Source organism: Amblyraja radiata, chromosome 24 (assembly GCF_010909765.2).
Source record: "Amblyraja radiata isolate CabotCenter1 chromosome 24, sAmbRad1.1.pri, whole genome shotgun sequence".
Lineage (NCBI taxonomy): Eukaryota > Metazoa > Chordata > Chondrichthyes > Rajiformes > Rajidae > Amblyraja > Amblyraja radiata.
In genome coordinates this window covers 35,420,112-35,432,089 of record NC_045979.1, presented here as the reverse complement: position 1 = coordinate 35,432,089, position 11,978 = coordinate 35,420,112, and the positions used below count along the sequence as shown (strand labels likewise).

General features: G+C 48.6%; 1 pseudogene; it reads left to right on the top strand.

The window, feature by feature from the left end:
• Positions 1-1,346: 1,346 nt before the first annotated feature.
• Positions 1,347-11,438, top strand: LOC116986638 (annotated as a pseudogene).
• Positions 11,439-11,978: the final 540 nt, after the last annotated feature.

Here is an 11,978-nt window from a genome sequence, read left to right as displayed (position 1 = left end):
AGCGATCCCCGCACCTTTACACTACCCTACGCCCACTAGGGACAGTTATATTTACATCCCAATGACCCGCACGTCATTGGGATGTGGCAGGAAACCGGAGCACCCGGAGTAAACCCACGCGGGGAGCGAGCAAACTCCACACACACACACACACACACGCACACACACACACACACACACACACACACACACACACACACACACACACACACACACACACACACACACACACACACACACACACACACACACACAATAATAATAATAATGGATGGGATTTATATAGCGCCTTTCTAATACTCAAGGCGCTTTACATCGCATTATTCATTCACTCCTCAGTCACACTCGGTGGTGGTGAGCTACTTCTGTAGCCACAGCTGCCCTGGGACAGACTGACGGAAGCGTGGCTGCCAATCTGCGTCTACGGCCCCTCCGACCACCACCAATAACTCACACACATTCACACACATTCACACACAGGCAAAGGTGGGTGAAGTGTCTTGCCCAAGGACACAACGACAGTATGCACTCCAAGCGGGATTCGAACCGGCTACCTTCCGGTTGCCAGCTGAACACTTAGCCCATTGTGCCATCTGTCGTCCCAACACACACACACACACACACACACACACACACACACACACACACACACACACACACACACACACACACACACACACACACACACACACACACAGGATCGAACCCTGGTCTCCAGCGCTGTGAGGCAGCAGCACTACCCGCTGTGCCACGGTCTAACGTAATCTGAATTATAAATATCTTTGTGCAGGCAAAGCCAGTTGGTAATCAATGACAAATTAAGTTCTGATTCTCAGAGAGACTATCTAGGAGAAGTATATTATTTTGTCAAGATACCATTTGGCATTTAATAGAAACGTATAGAGTGATTTCACAAGCTCAAAGGAACATGGGAAAGAAGAGCAGCCATTCTGACTTTAAGAATCGGCCTTCCCAACTTGGAGTTTTTAATTATACCGGTATCTAGCATTAGTTTACACTCTATTTAAATCCAATTTCAAGATATCGAACAAAGGTTGCTACAACTTGGGAGGCTGACATTGACTGCAATAAATACTTTTTTTTTCCCCCCTGATGTTGAAAGATTTTTCTTCTTATGATCGCACACTTGCTTCCAAACCACTAGAACGATATTTATTGGAATGTTGTGTGATCCAGAAAAAAAAATTCCAACGAAACTCCAGCCACCAACTCAAAGAACTTTTCCCAGCTGCGCAAACTTGTGAAATAAAACTCGTCAACAAAACGTCATGAAAACCTTTTGCAAACAACCCCCCTGAAGAAAAACAAGGGGTCAGATGGTGTAATTTTAGAAACTTGATCTTTCAAGACAACGGCAGCCAAATGGCACTAATGCGTAGCAGGCTTACATTCATACCACACACACACGTCAAGTTGGCAAATTTCACACTTGTCTTATGAAGTCACTGGATTCCCAACGACGGCTGACTCAGGTCGTGTGTTATATAAGGATGGTACAGCAGACTGCTGCTCAGAGCAACCTGGAACAGGTCAACAGGAGGATGTGGAAGACAACTCCCAATGAAGTGACAACTGCAAGGTAAATGTCATGTTTATCTTATAGAAGGATCTTATGGAAACGTGTAATATTCTTAAAGGATTAGACAATAGGCAATAGGTGTAGGAGTAGCCATTCGGCCCTTCGAACCAGCACCGCCGTTCAATGTGATCGTGGGTCGATGCAGGGAAAATGTTCCCGATGTTGGGGGGGGGAGTCCAGAACCAGGGGTCACGCAGTTTAAGAATAAGGGGTAGGCCATTTAAGACTGAGATGAGGAAAAACTTTTTCACCCAGAGAGTTGTGAATCTGTGGAATTCTCTGCCACAGATGACAGTGGAGGCCAATTCACTGGATGTGTTCAAGAGAGAGTTAGATTTACCTCTTAGAGCTAAAGGGATCAAGGGGAAGAAGCAGGAACGGGGTACTGATTTTAGATGATCGCCATGATCATATTGAATGGTGGTACGGGCTCGAAGGGCCGAATGGACTCCTCCTGCACCTATTTTTCTATGTTTCTATGTTTAGAAGATGGTTTCCGCTTAGGTTTATTATTGTCACATGTACCTAGAAAGTTATTTTAGTTTATTGTCGTGTTTACCAAGATACCGTGAAAAGCTTTTAGTTTTGTTTAGCTTAGAGATAGAACGTGGAAACAGGCCCTTCGGCCCACCCTGTCCGTGCCGACCAGCGGTCCCTGCACATTAACACTAGGGACAATTTATAATTTTTACCAAAGTAATTTAACCTACAAACCTGTGCGTCTTTGGAGTGTGGGAGGAAACAGGAGCATCCGGAGAAAACCCACGCAGGTCACGGGGAGAACGTACAAACTCCCTACAGACAGCACCCGTAGTCAGGATCGAACCCGAGTCTCTGGTGCTGCGAGGCAGCTGCTGAGCCACCGTGCCACCCTTTTGTTGTGTGTTATCCAGTTAACGGAAAGACTACACATGATTACAATCGAGCCGTCCACTGTGTACAGATACATGATCAAAGGAATGTTTAATGCAAGATAAAGGTCAGTAAAACTTATTGCAGTTAAAAAATATGTCTTGCCATTTACTAAACAAAAAGAAATACCGCAATAGACAATAGGTGCAGGAGGAGGCCATTCAGCCCTTCGAGCCAGCACCGCCATTCAATGTGATCATGGCTGATCATCCCCAATCAGTACCCCGTTCCTGCCTTCTCCCCATATCCCCTGACTCCGCTATCTTTAAGAGCCCTATCTAGCTCTCTCTTGAAAGCATCCAGAGAACCTGCCTCCACCGCCCTCTGAGAAAGTCCGCTTTAAAAAATAGCTACAGGATAAATAATGACTAAATTATATTGTAAATAACTAAATGATATAGTAAGAATAAATAATTAAATGATACAGTTATAAAATGAATGAGGTTAATGTGATATAATGTGAATGACATCACTCTCAAAAAAGCTCTTCCAAAGAGCTAGCATGGATGCGGAGGGCCGAAGTCCCTTTTATGCAATACAACTATTTGTTGATGAAACAGATATTAATCCGTCTCAATCTCTGAGACAAATTAATGACACTGGTCAGATTCACAGTAAACTGGAGACAGACAGAAAATGCTGGAGTAACTCAGCGGGACAGGCGGCATCTCTAGAGGGAAGGAATGGGTGACGTTTCGGGTCGAGACCCTTCTTCAGGCTTGACCTGAAACATCACCCATTCCCTCTCTCCAGAAATGCTGCCTGTCCCGCTGAGTTACTCCATCATTTTGTGTCTATCTTCGGTTTACATTACAGTAAACTGGTCTGTTCTCGCTCCATTAAGATAAAAATCTACATGCCTTTGTTCCGATTATTATTTATTTCAGCTCTTGAATTTGTAGAGTCGTAGTTTTAATCTGCTGTTGAGGTAGAAAATAATTTACTCCCCCTCCCATTCCCACACTGACCTTTCTGTCCTGGGCCTCCTCCCCTGTCAGAGTGAGGCCCAGCGCAAATTGGAGGAACAACACCTCATATTTCGCTTGGGCTGTTTACCCCCCAGCAATTGGAACATTGACTTCTCCAAGTTCAAGTAACCCTTGCTATCCCTCTCTCTCCATCCCCTCCCCTGTCCCAGTTCTCCCACCAGTCTGACTGTCTCCGGCTACATTTTATCTCTGTTTGCTTTGTTGTCACCTTCTCCCAGCCAACACTGATCTAGTCTACATCTTCCTTGATCACCATCCCCTTTTACCTATTTTCACACCTTACATTTCCTTATCTCTGTATCTCACTCGAACCCCTGACATCAGTCTGAAGAAGGGTCTCGAACCGAAACGTCGCGTATTCCTTCTCTCCAGAGATGCTGCCTGTCCCGCTGAGTTACTCCAGCATTCTGTGACTCAATATAATTTTCTATATATTACCTGGAGTTATTATAAAATTTGACTGAGTTAGTTCACATTGGTCGTAATTTGAAAGCAGCTAGTTTGAAAAATGGACCATTGTTGGATTAATTGAACTGGATTTAGGAGCTGAATGGTAAATGATTGTGTTGTCTTGGCACTTTTAAAAGAAAGGGACTGCGTCTTTATATTAAAAATACAGTCCACCTCACCATCGAAGGGATCTACAGGAGTCGCTGCCTCAAAAAGGCAGCCAGCATCGTCAGAGACCCACACCACCCTGGCCACGCTCTCATGAGGGCGGCACGGTGGCGCAGCGGTAGAGTTGCTGCCTTACAGCGCCAGAGAGCCGGGTCCCAGGTTCGATCCAGTCTACTCCGCCATTCGATCATGGCTGACCTATCTCTCCCTCTCAACCCCATTCTCCTGCCTTCTCCCCATTACCCTTGAAGCCCGTACTGATCCAGAATTTGTCAAGAAGTCAGGAGAATGGGGGTGAGAGAGAAAGATTGAATGGCGGAGTAGACTTGATGGGCCGAATGGCCTCTAATTTCTGCTCCTAGAACCGATGAACTTGTGAACTGTGTTAACGATCTTAGAAACATAGAAACATAGAAAATAGGTGCAGGAGTAGGCCATTCGGCCCTTCGAACCTGCACCGCCATTCAATATGATCATGGCTGATCATCCAACTCAGTATCCTGTACCTGCCTTCTCTCCATACCCCCTGATCCCTTTAGCCACAAAGGGCCACATCTAACTCCCTCTTAAATATAGCCAATGAACTGGCCTCAACTACCTTCTGTGGCAGTGAATTCCAGAGATTCACCACTCTCTGTGTAAAAAATGTTTTTCTCATCTCAGTCCTAAAAGATATCCTCTTTATCCTTAAACTGTGACCCCTTGTCCTGGACTTCCCCAACATCGGGAACAATTTTCCTGCATCTAGCCTGTCCAACCCCTTAAGAATGTTGTAAGTTTCTATAAGATTCCCCCTCAATTTTCTAAATTCTAGCGAGTACAAGCCGAGTCTATCCAGTCTTTCTTCATATGAAATTCCTGACATCCCAGGATTCAATCTTCAACGTATCCATCTGTCATATGTTGATAGAATGGAGCGGCTGGGCTTTCAAATACTCTGGAGTTTGGAAGGATGAGAGGGAATCATATTGAAACATATAAGATTATTAACGGGTTGGACACGCTAGAGGCAGGAAACATGTTCCCGATGTTGGGGGAGTACAGAACCAGGGGCCACAGTTTAAGAATAAGGGGTAGGCCATTTAGAACGGAGACGAGGAAACACTTTTCACCCAGAGAGTTGTGAATCAGTGGAATTCTCTGCCTCAGAAGGTGGTGGAGGCCAATTCTCTGGATGCTTTCAAGAGAGAGTTAGATAGAGCTCTTAAAGATAGCAGAGTCAAGGGGATATGGGGCGAAGGCAGGAACGGGGTACTGAATGTGGATGATCAGCCATGATCACAGTAAATGGCGGTGCTGGCTCGAAGGGCCGAATGGCCTACCCCTGCACCTATTGTCTATTGTCTAGAAAACATAGAAAATAAGTGCAGGAGGAGGCCATTTGGCCCTTCGAGCCAGCACCGCCGTTCAATGTGATCATGGCTGATCGTCCCCTATCAATAACCCGTGCCTGCCTTCTCCCCATATCCCTTGACTCCACTAGCCCCTAGAGCCCTATCTAACTCTCTCTCCAGTGACTTGGCCTCCACCGCCCTCTGTGGCAGGGAATTCCACACATTCACAACTCTCTGGGTGAAAAAGTTTTTTCTCACCTCAGTCTTAATTGGCCTCCCCTTTATTCTAAGACTGTGGCCCCTGGTTCTGGACTCGCCCAACATTGGGAACGTTTTTCCTGCATCTAGCTTGTCTAACGAGAGAAATTATGTTTCCTCCTTTTGTTTTCGTAGGGGTGGTGAAGTGGCTGTGGGGATGGGCCCTGTGGGACGTGGGTGTGTGAAAAGCCTGGTGGTTTGGTGGCACCTCTGGTGCATCGTTGCGGCATCCTCCGACGCGCCGCTACTTCCCCAGACCGCGGCCCCTCTGCGCCGGAGTTTCCCCTTCCTCGCGCTCTGGAATGCTCCGTCCGAGCTGTGCACCAGCAAGTTTGGCGTCGCCCTCAACCTGGCGTCGTTCCCGATGGTGTCCACCACCCGCCCCAGCCCCTTCCAGCAGGACGTGCGGATATTCTTCAACGGCATGATCGGCCGCTACCCGCACTACGACGGGCCGAGCGGCCGGGAGGTGAACGGCGGGGTCCCGCAGCAGGCCGACATGTCCGGGCACCTGCTGAAAGCCGGGCTGGACATCGGCCAGCTCATCCCGTCCAACACGTCCAGGGGTCTGGCGGTCATCGACTGGGAGAGCTGGCGGCCGGTCTGGGGCCGGAACTGGCGCCGCATGTCCGTCTACCAGCGCCAGTCCGTGGAGTTGGTGCAGCAGAGGGACCTCTCGGTGACCCGGCCGAACGCTACGGCCATCGCCAAGGGCCGAGTTCGAGGAGGCGCGAGGACCTTCCTGGTTAAGTCCTGCAGCTGGCCAAGAAGCTGAGGCCACGCCACCTGTGGGGCTTCTACCGTCCCCAACTGTTACAACAATAAATGGGCAGGATGAGGGGCCGCAACCGGACCTACACCGGGAGGTGCCCGCAGCGGGCAGTCTCACGGAACAACCAGCTGGCCTGGCTCTGGCGGGAGAGTACAGCGCTCTACCCCAGCGTCTATCTGCCCAAGGCCATCCAGTCGACAGACAAGGCCAAACTCTTTGTGCGCAACCAGGTGCAGGAAGCAATGAGGGTGGCCGCACTCTCCACAGAGCAACACACCATCCCTGTATACGTCTACACCAGGGTCGTCTTCGCGATGCCTTCAACGAATCCCTCTCTCAGGTAATCGCAACAAGACCAGTTGGGTTAAGGAATGGGTGACATTGGAGAGAAGGAATGGGTGACATTTTGGGATGAGACCCTTCTCTGGCTTTTTGTGGCTATCGAGAGCCTTCAGCCTTATTCGGAGGTGTCAGGGGCTAGGTGGGAGAATGGGGTTAGGAGGGAGAGATAGATCAGCCATGATTGGATGGTGGAGTAGACTTGATGGGCCGAATGGCCTAATTCTGCTCCTATCTTTTATGATGTGTCTCTGCTGTTATTTGTGTTTGCTCGTTTGATGAATTAAGGGGCTGTCCCAATTGGGCGTCATTCGCGGGTAAATTACGCGACATCATTTACGCGTCTTGACGCACGACGCTCGCGACGTGACACGCACGTGATGCGTGCATGGTGCGCAATGACATAGGCCGCTCGCGACATCCCAGAATTTTGCGATGTACAAAATCTTCGCCCGTCATCTACGTCACGCGCAAATGACGGCCAAGTGGGACAGGCCCTTCGCTCATCAAACGAGCAAACACAAGTAACAGCAGAGACATATCATAAAAGGTAGGAGCAGAATTAGGCCATTCAGCCCATCAAGTCTACTCCACCATTCAATCGTGGCTGATCTATCTCTCCCTCCTAACCCCATTCTCCTGCCTTCTCCCCATAACCCCTGACACCTCTGAATAGGGTGAAGGCTCTCGATAGCCACAAAAAGCCAGAGAAGGGTCTCATCCCGAAACGTCACCCATTCCTTCTCTCCAGCGATGCTGCCTAACCCGCTGACTTACTCCAGCTTTTTTAGTCTATCTTCGGTGTAAACCAGCATCTTCAGTTCTTTTATGTCACAGTATGTCCTGTTGTCACTTGCGGGCGGAGCACCAAGGCAAATTCCTTGTATGTGAACATACCTGGCCAATAAACTTATTCATTCATTCATTCATTCATTAACGGTTTGGACACACTAGAGGCAGGAAACGTGTTCACGATGTTGAGGGAGTCCAGAACCAGGGGCCACAGTTTAAGGATAAGGGGTAAGCCAAAGAACCGGCCTCTGAGGCAGAGAATTCCACACACTCACAACTCTCTGTGAGAAAAAGTGTTTCCTCGTCTCCATTCTAAATGGCTTACTCCTTATTCTTAAACTGTGGCCCCTGGTTCTGGACTCCCCCAACATCGGGAACATGTTTACTGCCTCCAGCGTGTCCAAGCCCTTAACAATCTTATATGTTTCAATGAGATAACCTCTCATCCTTCTAAACTCCAGAGTGTACAAGCCCAGCCGCTCCATTCTCTCAGCATATGACAGTCCCGCCATCTCGGGAATTAACCTTGTAAACCTACGTTGCACTCCCTCAATAGCAAGAATGTCCTTCCTCAAATTCGGGGACCAGAACTGCACACAATACTCCAGGTGTGGTCTCACTAGGGCTCTGTACAACTGCAGTACGACAGATGTGGGATTAAAACAAATATATATATAAAATGTTGCGGTTCACTCTGTGGTCTGGGCAGCTCGACTCGCTGGGATTGGTATCAGAGGAAACCTTTCTTACGGCCGGCCGGTCAGATGGTAGAAGGACCTCTGTTTTCTTGATGTACTTCAGGAATTCTGGGCTACATCCCAAAGAGATGTGGAACATTGCCGCCCAGGGCATATATTGGGATTGGCTTATTCCCTGGAACTTAGACTGTATTCGTTGGACTGGAAAGGGTACAGAGAAGATTTTAGGAAGGATGTCAACAAAGTAGAAAGAGTACAGAGGAGATTTACTAGAATGTTGCCTGCGTTTCAGCACCTAAGTTACAGAGAAAGGTTGAACAAGTTAGGTCTTTATTCTTTGGAGCGCAGAAGGTTAAGGGGGAGACTTGATAGAGGTCTTTAAAATGATGAGAGGGATAGACAGAGTTGACGTGGACAAGCTTTTTCCATTGAGAGTAGGGAAGATTCAAACAAGAGGACATGATTTGAGAATTAAGGGACAAAAGTTTAGGGGTAACATGAGGGGGAACTTCTTTACTCAGAGAGTGGTAGCTGTGTGGAATGAGCTTCCAGTGGAAGTGGTGGAGGCAGGTTCGATTTTATCATTTAAAAATAAATTGGATAGGTATATGGACGGGAAAGGAATGGAGGGTTATGGTCTGAGTGCAGGTAGATGGGACTAGGGGAGATTATGTGTTCGGCACGGACTAGAAGGGCCGAGATGGCCTGTTTCCGTGCTGCAATTGTTATGTGGTTATATGGCTACGAGGTTGTTGCCAGGACTCGAGGGTGTGAGCTACAGGGAGAGGTTGAGCAGGCTGGGACTCTACTCCTTGGAGCGCAGGAGGATGAGGTGCGATCTTATAGGAGTGTACAAAATCGTGAGAGGAATTGGTCAGATAGACACAGTGGGACTCTTGCTCAGAGTAGGAGGAATCGAGAACCAGACGACATAGGTTTAAGGTGAGAGGGGAAAGATTTAATAGGAACCTGAGGGGTAACTTTAAACAGACAGCCCCCATTAATTAAACTGTATTTCTGTATTCTTCATACTCACCTTCTCCAACCTAACAATGACCTTGAGCATCATCCCATTTGATGTCTCCTTCTCACACCTTACACTTCCTTATCTCTGTGTCTCTCAGTCTGAAGAAGGGGCCTCAACCCAGAACGTCACCCATTCCTTCTCTCCAGAGGTGCTGCCTGTTGCACTTTGTGTCCACCACGTGTGTTTTGAGTGGAGTGAGATTGTATAGTGATAGTCTTTCACCTGTTTGTTGGTTCCTCAGGCTGACCTCGTCAGTACGATCGGGGAGAGCGCCGCGCTTGGAGCTGCTGGGATCGTGGTTTGGGAGAGCTCAAACACAACGATAAATAACGTAAGGATTTGGCCATTTCATTCTCGTCACAGTTCACATCAACCTGATCAATGTTAAAGATAGACACAAAATGCTGGAGTAACTCCGCGGGTGAGGCAGCATCTCTGGAGAGAAGGAATGGGCAACGTTTCGGTTCAGACTTTTCTTCAGTCCGAAGAGAAACGTGTTCCCGATGTTGGGGGGGGGTGTCCAGAACCAGGGGGCCACACAGTTTAAGAATAGGAGTAAGCCATTTAGACGGAGACGAGGAAACACTTTTTCTCACAGAGAGTGGTGAGGCTGTGGAATTCTCTGCCTCAGAGGGCGGTGGAGGCCGGTTCACTGGATGCTTTCAAGAGAGAGCTAGATAGGGCTCTTAAAAATAGCGGAGTCACGGGATATGGGGAGAAGGCAGGAACGGGGTACTGATTGGGGATGATCAGCCATGATCACATTGAATGGCGGTGCTGGCTCGAAGGGCCGAATGGCCTACTCCTGCACCAATTGTCTATTGTCTATTGCCATCGGGAAGAAGGTACAGGAGCCTGAAAACTGTAACGTCCAGGTTCTGGAACAGCTGCTTCCCCACAGCCATCAGCCTATTAAACACATCAATGAATGAGCTCTGAGTTCTGAACTCCAAAAGGCTATATTATTATTGCACCATATTTGTTATTTATAGAAATGTATCCTTTTTGTCTCTTCCCCCGTTATATGCAATGTTCACATATTCACATATTCTGTTGTGCTTCAGCAAGTAAGAATTTCATTATCCCATCCGGGACATATGACAATAAAACACTCTTAAAAATAGCGGAGTCAGGGAATAGAAACATAGAAACATAGAAATTAGGTGCAGGAGTAGGCCATTCGGCCCTTCGAGCCTGCACCGCCATTCAATATGATCATGGCTGATCATCCAACTCAGTATCCCGTACCTGCCTTCTCTCCATACCCCCTGATCCCTTTAGCCACAAGGGCCACATCTAACTCCCTCTTAAATATAGCCAATGAACTGGCCTCGACTACCCTCTGTGGCAGGGAGTTCCAGAGATTCACCACTCTCTGTGTGAAAAAGTTCTTCTCATCTCGGTTTTAAAGGATTTCCCCCTTATCCTTAAGCTGTGACCCCTTGTCCTGGACTTCCCCAACATCGGGAGCAATCTTCCTGGAATATGGGGAGAAGGCAGGAACGGGGGGGTATTGATTGGGGATGATCAGCCATGATCACATTGAATGGCGGTGCTGGCTCGAAGGGCCTGCTCCTGCACCTATTGTCTATTGTCTATTGTCTATTGTCTATTGACTCTTGACGGTTCTTCGTTGGTTTCCACAGCACACGTGTAACATGCTGCAGAGCCACATGGACGATGTCCTGAATCTCTACGTCCTCAACGTGACCCATGCCGCCAGACTGTGCAGCCGGGAGCTGTGTGGGGACAAGGGCCGGTGTTTGAGGAGGCGCTGGGACTCCGACCATTACCTGCACCTCAACCCCAACCACTTCAAGATCCGTCGGAAAGCCAACGGTCAGCTGCAGGTAACCGGCCGAGCCTCACTGGAGGATTTACTGGAGATGGCGGAGAGATTTACCTGCCAGTGTTACGCGGGCAAAGCCTGCAACTCCCAGTGACCCTCGCAGATACTCTGGCCCGTCCCTCGAGAAACCCAGTGGCGCAGCGGGTAGAGTCGCTGCCTCACAGCGCCAGAGACCCGGGACCCATCCTGACTACGGGCGCTGCCTGTACGTTCTCCCCGTGACCTGCGTGGGTTTTCTCCGGGTGCTCCGGTTCCCGCCCACACTCCAAAGGCTTTTTATAAATTAATCCCTAGTGTGCAGGGGAGTGTTATCGTGCGGGGATCGCTGGTCGGCACAGACCCGGTGGGCCGAAGGGCCTGTTTCCACGCTGTATCTCTAAACTAAACTCTTTAATCATCGATCACACTCTAGTCTGAATGACCAATGTTTCAATCTCATTGGAACAAACAATCTTAAGAAACAGGTACACAAAATTGCTGGGGAAACTCAGCGGGTGCAGCAGCATCTATGGAGCGAAGGAAATAGGCGACGTTTCGGCCCGAAACGTTGCCTATTTCCTTCGCTCCATAGATGCTGCTGCACCCGCTGAGTTTCCCAGCAATTTTGTGTACCTTCGATATTCCAGCATCTGCAGTTCCTTTTTGAAATCTTAAGAAACAGTTAGACAGGTACATGGAAAGGACAGGTTTGGAGGGATATGGGCCAAACGAAGGCACGTGGGACTAGTGTGGCTGGGACATGTTGGCCGGTGTGGGCAAGTTGGGCTGAAGGGCCTGTTTCCACGCTATA